The following is an 11,082-nucleotide window of genomic DNA, read 5'->3' on the forward strand; positions in this document are numbered from 1 at the left end:
AAGTCAAGCTTTAAAACAGAGCAATATCAAATAAATAGACCAAGTTCAAAGACTTAAAAAAATAGACAAGACCAAAGTTTTGTGAAACCTAACCCTACCCCTTTGTTAACCTCACTGTTATTTTAGCTTTGTAGATATTTTTATGTTATTAAAGTCACTTCAGTAACAAGAAAAATTCGCATAAAAAAAATTAAAAATCATGAAAATAAACACAGAAAAAATAGATTGAGGTTCCCAATAATTTTTCTACTAATAATTTATAGATCAGTCTTTCATCAAAAGTATATTATGGACAAAGAGCAATTTTCTCATAAAGACTTCTAAAATAAGAAAAAAATATGAAAATTTGCATACTTCATCATATATAAAACTACTTGAACTAACAAAAATTAAGAAGTTATATGAATTTATTTATTTTCTCCAAGAAGTTCTCCTGGGAAAGTTTATTCAAACATATCTAACATGTCAAAAGGAAGAAGATATTGAATACTGAATTGATTTTCAATTAGTTGATACTATATTACCATGCATATAATGCCTTGTGGCAGATTCGTTGGTGCTTAAACCCCTAAGACAAGATTTTTGTTCACAACAAAAAGTAATTAAAAATGCAAGTAGTTCAAGTTGTGGTGGGTATCCACATACTTTAGAACCACAATACAGAACAAGTAGGACAATTAGCAAGTAGCAATCAAAATAATCCACCAAACTACTGCAAAAGATTAAATTGAACACTTCAGCATCATAAATCAACGTCAACTACACTAGCCACTGGGTACAAGGTATTCCAACTTGTACTTTTTGGCTGTTTTCACGTTTTATCTTCCCAAAACCTTTTTATCCTCTTCAACTACACCACAGTAAACAACTTACACCATTCTTTTATCATGTTTGTTTATTACATGATCACATCCTTTCACCCCATACCACAAAGGTCTTGTCATCCTAGTGTATCAAATTGTTCATTTCAAATGTCATGTCAAATCATATATATCTTCACTACATGTAACAAAATGACTTTAACTCTGTAAAATCAATAGAGATTACTATTTGGGTGTGTGGAAAACATTGGGTTAATAATTGTGGTAGTGGTACTAAAAACAATCACTTCTCTAGCTTTTTAACTCACTGTAGAATCTGCACCATTAAAATACTCTAAGTTTATGCAGAAAGATTTAAAATTTGAATTTGGTGAGTATGATTTTTTTGTTAGAGTCTTTAAAATATACTGATTATCAGTATATTAGTATATTTTTAAGACTCAGCGAAAAGACAATACCAAAAATTCAGTAAAAAATCTGAACTCAAAAACTTGTGATCAATATCATGGCTGCATAGGTAAAACATGGCAGGTAGAATATTAATCCTCCTAGAACTCAACATTTGGTTTGGATAAATAAACAAAAATGCAATCATTAATGGCAAAGTTCTTTGGATACCTCAGAGATACATTTTTTACTACTAAGACACTTAAATAGTTAGTCTTTCTACTTTAGTCTACACTTGTGCTTCAAAAGCATGATTGATTTTCCATCACAGTAGACAGTGATATTTGAAAAAGACTTGGAAGAACGTTCTTAATGTTGAACTCACTACGAAAATTTTTAATTGATTCAAGTATGGTATGCACATCATGCTTGACTTAGGCAATAGGATCTTAACAGAAATCGAAGTCATCGTAATAATATTCTGCCACTGGCTTGCACTGAACAAATGAACCATTACGTGGAACTTCTTTATTATCATTATCAAAGCTTCAACACTTTAGAACTCGTTCCATTATTCAAGTTTCACGAAAAAGATCCAACCACGAAAAGTAAAACAAAGCAACAAAATATTCAAATGAAGGAAAAGAAAAGAAGCTAACAAGGAAAATAGTAGCAGGGTTCATATGTACCTTTCATGGGGTCCAAGGAAGTCTGCAATTCAATGTATATAACTCTCCACATTTGACTTATCGACAACAACAATATTCTTCCACTCATGATCTTGTTCGCCAAAAAATGTTTCAAGCATCCACATCAACCAAACTAGTGTGATGAACAATATTTCAAGCATGACTTTGCAGGCAATCACATATACTAATTAGTTTAATTAAAAGAGGAACATACACTTATATAACGAGATGAACAATATAGAAATAGAAAGTGACTAAACGATGTAGCGGATATGATAATGTCAAAGGAGCTCTAATAATAATGAAAATGATTACTGCAAAACCATATGACGCATGTCATCCTAAACTAGTATTTTTCAAAGACCAGTGACACAAGATCCAAAGGTCAAAAAGAAGCCTTATGGAGAATGGTGGGTTAGTTATTAGAATTTGATACAATGATACGATGAAATAATTGGACTGAAAGATGTACAAGAGAGTGTATTTATCAACCACGTTACAAGAATTACATATGATGATGACAACTAACAACCAGTGCCAAATCAACCCAAAGAACACAAAAGGAATGTTTATGCTTCAATACTAGTCCTAGGTAAGTCATTTTGAAGTGTATGCGTTTCATATAATTTGTTTTTAATGTAATAAAAACTCTATAAATAACATGATCATCACAAGTTTAGGAGAAATGTCACAGGTGATTTCAATGATATTATCAGGGGCGATTTTTTCCTTAATAATATCATATTTTTTTGGACAATTCCACATGAGAAAGATATATAAAGTTTTGACAAAATCACAAAAGAGCGCAATCCGTTTTATATATCAATATAAGATAATCTGAACAATACAAATACCTTGGCAGCAGTCTCAATGGTGCAAAGCCAGTTAAAATGTTAGAAGTAGCAGTCTCAACAATGCAAAACCAATCAAAATGTCAGAAGTATAAAGAGCTGATCCTCTGAATGTTTAACCTGCAACCATCAATACTGAATTTGACTCTTTCACAGATCCATAATAAAACGATTTATTTACAGATTAAATTATTTTAAGAATATAATAATAGGATTGGTAGGAAAAAGTATCCCCTCTCACATGTATGAGGGTAATTGGTAGTAAAACAATGGAATATCAGATTAAAAAACCAAACTTTCTGTTAAAATTGTGAGCTACATAGTTCTTTTTCTAGTTTTTCTAAAACAAGAACTTGTCAAGATAGAAAAGGTACACATGCAAGGAAAATAAATCCACAGGAAACATACCAAAATGCAAAAATTGCTAACAAAGGAACATGCAACCCTGCATGTCAACGTTGCTGAAGATCTAGCAAAAGATACCTCCTAAAAAGAACATTAACAAAACAGTACAAAGAAGCTAGCTGAGCTGCTCAATCTGAATGAACTGAAGAGGCAACCAATGACCAATAACGATTGGAACATTTCATTCCACGTTTCCAAAAAGATACACTAAATAACCACAAATTGAGAATATCAGAAATGCCTTTTCACACAGGAACTGCTGTGTATCCATGAAGAAAACGAATTGCCAAATCCTCAGCTTCCAATGAAATCATTGAGATAGAAGGCACTTATTGCAGTCTCCATTGCAGTCTCCCAATGTCTTTAAGATTCTCCACCTGTTGATAGAACAAAGGTAGTGGGAAGTAAACCTCATGAAATGGTTCAGTAAGAAGCAATAGATGTACTTCCTTATGAGACTTTAACTGCAGCACCAGGAGAGATTGTAGATCATCTTTTGCTGAGGATCCCTGCACTAGCTACTTTTGCTATAACACCTATATAATTGATACAATATTGGAGAGAAAATATATTTGTGTATTATAGACTGAACAGTACAAAAGTGATTGCGTCTGTTAGCACAGTTATGTGTAGTAGTGAATCCTATTATTCTGCTTCATTTTCTCGTCAAAGCCAATTGTGATTCTGGTAAGTATTAATCCAGCATACATTGTCTCTCACATACATGGATGTGTTCATTCCTCTCAAGAATGGGATAAGATCCATGAATATTTTCACAGATAAACAAGACCAGGAGTGATGCAGCTTTGCATTGAGCTTAGATAGATGATTCTTGAAGATTGATCTATGTCAGATTTTCTTCTCTGCATCAAAGCCCTTGTTGATTGTCCCGCCTCTATTAAAGACCCGGTTTTGCTTCAAGAACACATGGATGTTGTTCCTGAAGGACTACTGCAAGAATATGAATCAATTATTTCCATTAATAAAAGCAAGTTTGAACCATTTCCAATTGAAGAAGATAAGATCCTACTTCTCGAACATGATATTGTGTCTTCAAAAGTTTCAGAAGGATATTTCATGTTCTGCCACTGTAAATCTTACTCAAGTTCCTTCATCCAACACGATTCCACAACTGTGAATGTGATCCAAGGTTTAAAATCATGAATTGTATCACTTCACATGGACATGATACCTTAATTGCGGCCACCACTACCATTGCATTTTGCATTGACTAGCAAAAATCATGACAGAAACTTCAATTTAAAATCCCACAAAGACATAGATAATGATGTGCTGACAGAAACTTCAATTTAAACTATGATATGCAAAGACAACAACACCCTCTACTTATGATGTGCTGAAGGAGCTACTTACATAACCAAGATAATGAAAATCATTATTCACACCGAGCCTGTTCAATATATAATTTTTACATAAAATAGTCTTGAGAGGGTCGATATAATATTGGATTTCTTTGTAACTTATATTATGTTTGTAATTAAGTGGTTGAATATGGGAAGATAGAAAAACTACGTAAAGGTGAATCATTCATGTTCTCAAGGTAGAAATAATAACACTAATAGTAGGAATTAAAGGAAGTAGTAGTGAGAGTTAATTAATAGTGGATATTAGAAGTTACTTGGCAGGAATTAATGTGGAATTTAGAAGGTTTTAAATAATTTAGCCATGTACTTGTTATGCAATTAGAGAGACAAGAATTCTAAAAGAATGCAAAGTTTATCTATGTGAGAACTAAAAGAATGCAAAGTTTATCTATGTGAGAACTTTATGGAGTTGAGTTAAAAGAACCCAAATTTGATTTTTTTAGGATAATATGTGACAATCAACCCTATAACTTATCATCACATTCTCATGATTTTGATTTAGTATAGTATTAATATTCTTCCCCAAATTAAATATCATAATAGTACACTTTCTATTTTCTGGTCAGTTGGTAAAAGAGTTTCAGCTCTTAATGTTCAGTAATTTTTTTTACATTCAATTTTAATTTTAAATTTTTTTTAACTTACGGCAGGAAATGGTGCTAAAGTTGTTCCTCAACTCCATGCGTGTCACAAATTTTTAATTAATGATTTTGTTTCATATATTAAAAGGAAATTGAAAGAGAAGTTCAAGAAGAGAAGAAGAAAATAAAAGAAAGAGCATATATAGAGATAAAGAGAGATAATAAATTACTGAAGAAACAAAATTAAAAGAGAAGGACTCGATAAAAAAAAAAAAAAGAAACAAAAGATAAGAGAAAAAGAAATTCGACAAAAAAAAAATGAGAAGAAATTAGAAACTCAACACATTATTTCAGAATTCATAAATTACATAAGATCCTATAAATTTCACATTAATTCCGACTAAATTACCTTTAATTTTGACTAGTAATTAACTCTCACTAATGCTCTCTTTAATTCTCACTATATGTATTCCACCTTAAGCACATGAATGATTTACCTTCTTGTGAATTTTTTTATCTTCCATGTGACTATTCAACCACTTAACTAAAAACAAAAATGAAAATTATAGAGAAAATTCAAAGTTATATGTACCATGTCAAAATCATATCATTCTCTTCTTCAAAGAAATTGTCTCGAATGTCATTTTTCTATCCAAAACTAGAATCCTTAACAACACTATTAATTGATTGATATCAAATGACATGCTCTTGAGACATTTCATGGAGAACTCTTCCTCATCGTTAAATGGACAAAACATTTGCAATCAAAATTATATTGACCCCCTGATTCTTGGGCAAGGAGAATAATCTGTCTCAGGAAAATGTTATGACCACTTAAAGCTTGTTGTTTTAAAGATTAACCTCAATGCCACTAAACCCTCTTGGTAAATGTGCTACTAGGCATAATTCCTCTCTTACTCTCGCCATTCACACATAATTTATCTGTGTTCTCCTTCTATAGCAAAGACGCCACATTCTCAATCAACAAAAAAGAAAGGCAACCAAACCATTGGACAAACCCAGCCCAAAAACGACAGACAATAAAAATAATCAAGTTTACAACTTTACTACAAAATTCAGCAAAACTCTATTTCGAAAAAACAAAAATAAAATCACCAGGGTGGTCTTTCCAGCAACAAGTGAAGCACATTGTGCACCACCCCATCAATGAAAGGGAGACTGAATCAATTTGCAGAGAAAAAGGGCCATAGATTTTTTTTCCGCCAAAGCTTCAACTGGGAAGAACTTGTGAAAACCCAAAATAGTATTTGCATCGTTCTGCAGAGTCTGATTCTATTTGCTATTCAATTTATTGTTTATAGGGTTTTGCTAAAATTTAAAAATATTTAAAATTTCATTTTATTATTTTTATTTATCTATGTGAAGAAGCAGATAATTTTTTATAAAAAGAAAAAGTGTATTAGTCATGGTATATTGGAATTGTTTTACTTTCTTGTAGGTCAAATCGCCAATAACTTTTAATTGTGAAAAAAAAAAAGTTAGCGTAAATTTGTGGGGTTTTAAATGTTAGAAAAAGTATTTAAATCATCATATTAGATATTTATAATTATTATCTGTAAAATATTAACTTTTACAACCCCTTTCACATTGTCTTTTGTGTAACATTTTGTTATTGATTTTATTTTTATTAATATAAATTATTTTATTATTTTTATCTTTTAAATTTTATAATTATTCTTGTAATTCAATTAATTATTTATTATAAAATTATAAAAATACTTAATTTTTAATTAACATATTTTTAAAGTCTAATAATATTACTTTTTGATTATTATTATTTTCATATTTATATGTAAAGAGAATTCGTTTTTTTTACACATTCTTTTTCAATTTTATTCTTTAAAAAATCTGTTATTTTAAATTAAAATAATTATATTTTTATTTTTACCTTCGTTAATTAAATTTAGGCTTAATTATCATTTTGGTCCCCTAATTTGTTGGGTTTGTTCATTTTGGTCCCCTTATTATTTTTTGGTTCAATTTGGTCCTCTAATTCTTTAAAAGGTTCAATTTGGTCATTGCCGTTAAGTCAACTTTAACACCATCTCCTTGACCTGCCACGTGTCATTTTGTAGAATTTTCAATTTTTTTTTAATTTTTTTTAATTTTTAAATTTTTTTTTAAAATTTGTTTAAAAAAAAATTAAACTGCCACGTGTCACCTTATGATTGTGACACGTGTCAATTTAAAATTTTTTTATTTAAAAAATGTACTGCCACGTGGCAGGTCACGATTGTGCCATGTGTCAAGCTAACATTGGTTGTTTTCAATTTAGTCCCTCTATTTACAATTTTGATTCAATTTAGTCCCCCAATTTTTTAAAATGATTCAATTTTGTCCTCTCTAATTTGATACCAAATTAGTAATTAAGCTTAATTACAATTTATATATACATATTAAAATAATTTTTATTATATTTATAGATTAAATTACTCCATCTAACTATTCAAATTATTATTTCTTTTACATGTATAGAAAATTTCAAGTGTAAAAAATTACAAGGGAAAAATGTAAGAAATGAAATAACATGAGTATTTAGGGAGTGATTTGATGTATAAATGGTAAAAAATTATTTTAACATGAATATATAAATTGTAATTAAGCTTAATTATTAATTTTGTCTCAAATTGGAGAGGACAAAATTGAATCATTTTAAAAAATTGGAGGACTAAATTGAATCAAGATTGTAAATAGAGGGACTAAATTGAAAACAACCAATGTTAGCTTGACACGTGGCACAATCGTGACCTGCCACGTGACAGTACATTTTTTTAGATAAAAAAATCTCAAATTGACACGTGTCACAACCATAAGGTGACACGTGGCAGTTTAATTTTTTTTTTAAATTTAAAAAAAAATTAAAAAAAATTAAAAATTCCACAAAATGATACGTGGCATGTAGGAGACGGTGTTAAAGTTGACTTAACGGCAAGGACCAAATTGAACCTTTTAAAGAATTAGAGGACCAAATTGAACCAAAAAATAATAAGGGGACCAAAATGAAAATGTTCTTTAAATAGTTATTTTTATTTAACAATAAAACATTGTACATTTTTTATTAGAATAAAACTAAGGGTTATATGTTTTTATCTCTTAACTTTCAGTTAAAATTGGAATTAGTCTCTTTTTAAATTGTTGGACCAATTTAATCTCTCATCTTTATAAATATATCAATTTAATTCTTTTAACTAAATTTTATTAAATTTATTTCATATTTGATTTAATATTTATATCATAAGCTTCGATTATTTAGGGTTATACATAAAAGGAAGAATAAATAATATTGATAAATTATTTTGACTTGAAATGGAATAATTGATTGAAATGTTTTGGAGAATAATTCTGATATCACTTTATTCATAAAACAATTTAATATGTACTAACGTACACACAGAACTATAGTGCCTATCTACACATTTTTAAAATTTAGTAGATGATAACAGTATAATGTCGTTAAGTTAATATGTAAAATAAATTTATATTTATTAAAAATAAAGTGAAATGAATAAAAAAATTAATTGTTGAAGAATAAAAACAAGATAAACAGTTTTATAGAAAATAGGTAAAAATAATCGTTAATTTTAAAAAATGTAATAAATAATTATATTGTAAATGATAGAATTGGTATTATGAGATGTGGACATAAAAAAGGAATCTTCTTTATATATATATATATATATATATATATATATATATATATATAATTCCTATTTTACTAACATAGTTACAGTTTTATCAATCTTTTATTTTCAACAAGCATAATATTTTTATCAAATAGAATACTTAATTTATCTTAACACCTCCATTGAAGTTGGTGCATAGATATCATACATTTGACCTTAAATAAAGATTCATTAAATATCCATTTTGTCACTCTTTCAGTAAGAAAATGATTCCAGTTTCAAGTTTTTCTTTGATGAAATGTCTATTAATCTCAACATGTTTTGTTCTATCATGTCGGACAAAATTATGAGCAGTTGTTATTTTTAGAATACAAATTCATAGGTTGCTTTGGTTGAAGATCCAAATATGGTAGAGCATTTTCTACCAACAAAAATTCACATACCTCAAATGTCATGTCTCTAAAATTTACTTGAGCACTAGATCTCACTACTAATTGTTTTTTAATTTGTTGAGTTACAAGATTTCCCTACAAATGTAAAGTATCTAATGGTAGACCTTCTATCATCTTTTGAATTTACGCAATCAACATTAATGTATCCTTCTACTTTTAAGTTTTCATGATTTAAGAATAAAGTTCTTTTTTCGGGAGTAAACTTCAGAAGCCTCAAGATCCTCTCAACAACAACCATATGAGGGTTGTGTGTATCATGTATAAATTGGATAATGATATTCATTGCATATTCAGAGATATATGACATAAGTAAATTAGTTTATCCACTAGCCTTAGGTATTTTTCAATGTCTATGCGAGTCAAATTTGAGTATTGAAAGAGCACATAATTTTGTTGGATTAAAGTTTCAACTTGTTTACACCAAAGTAGTCCAATTTTAGATAACCTTGGTTACAATTTTACCTTTTATTTTCTTAATAAAGAAGGTGTGCCGCACCATGACGACCTCTAATTTTTAAAAAGAATTGAAAGTTGAACATAATACTAACCACTTTTAATTTAAAATAAAAGAAAAATGAAAATTGTCTTCATTCACCACGATTTAAGTTCAACCTTCTACCTATAGTGAAATTGTGAGCAAGGAACCTGACTTCCTCTCTTAAAGTCGTATTCTCTGATCACGACTTATCTAATTATATAATTGTTTCAAAAGTTACCTAATTGTGTAATTGTTGTCTGATATTTATATTATTATATTATTTTTATTAATTTATATATATATATATATTATATTTTTATTGTTTAAAAAGTAAAATAAAAATTAATTTGATGGACATCGGTTATAAATGGATTAAAGGGATTAAGGTTCTATATCTGATTATAAGATTTTTTTCATACCAAATCATCAAGAAAGTGTGAAATAAAAGAAAGATAGATTGTGAATAATCTTGATTAATATAACTCTATATTATAAAATGTTGACATTTTATATTTTTCATTGCATAAAATGAATTAGTTGAATAATCTTGAATTGAAATAAAAATTCAAATACCCATTTATGTGAATTTAATAAATTAAAAATATTAAAAATTGAAAAGAATTACAGTATAAAAATGATTTAAGTAAAAGAAATATTTTTTTAATTAAATAAATTATATATAAAAAATTTAATTTAACACCCTAGATATTTTATCCAAATTCAGCAACTATGATCTAAATTGAATAAAACTAAAATTTTCAAGCAAGGGACTAAGGGGGACGGGTCTCCCACAGTTTTTACACAAGGTTTTGTTTATTTACTTCTTTATCATATGTGTAATGAAAAATATATTTATAAATTCAAGAAAATAAGATTCTTTTTATCATAAGAAATGTTTAATAATAACTTTTACAACTTAAAAGAACTAAATCAATTATTTAAACATCTATAATAAAATCATTTTTAGATCAATAAAATGGATAATTATTTTCAAATAAAATTCAACCTCTTAGATTTTTGTCATTTGTCTAACAAAAACTAGCTTGAATAATTTTGTAAAAAAAAACACACACACACACACCGAAAAAGAAAGTAAATAAAAAAGGCAATAAATTAATTTTTGTAGGAGTTAAAATCAGTTTTTTGAAAAGGTTGTAAGCATTTAGCTTCTCCAATTGATTTTAACTTATTCATAAATTAATTTTAATTTTATAGAAAACTTATTTTACTATTTTTTTCTCATTTTGTGTAATACCGATACAAAAGAAAACCTGTTCACAGATAGCATAAATAAGCCAGACAAACTCATCCTCTAGATACATTCAACATTAACAACGGCAGTCTTCCCCATCCGAGGCTTCTTAAAAGGCTTCATAAACAATATTCAGA

At 28.3% G+C, this 11,082-nt stretch overlaps 1 long non-coding RNA gene across 2 annotated transcripts; it reads right to left on the reverse strand.

Annotated features, from left to right (window-relative positions):
- Positions 1-242: 242 nt before the first annotated feature.
- Positions 243-6,405, reverse strand: LOC114182537 (uncharacterized). 2 transcript variants are annotated; one of them, XR_014994367.1, is made up of 3 exons: positions 3,157-6,405; positions 2,752-2,868; positions 243-2,030 (listed from the first exon to the last, which is right to left on the reverse strand). It is a non-coding gene; the product is annotated as an uncharacterized LOC114182537 (long non-coding RNA). The 2 variants fall into 2 exon arrangements; XR_003604109.2 differs by having other exon boundaries at positions 264-2,868; positions 3,157-4,384; positions 6,236-6,405.
- Positions 6,406-11,082: the final 4,677 nt, after the last annotated feature.

Source organism: Vigna unguiculata, chromosome 4 (assembly GCF_037176805.1).
Source record: "Vigna unguiculata cultivar grain cowpea cultivar isolate G323 ecotype 2 chromosome 4, ASM3717680v1, whole genome shotgun sequence".
NCBI lineage: Eukaryota > Viridiplantae > Streptophyta > Magnoliopsida > Fabales > Fabaceae > Vigna > Vigna unguiculata.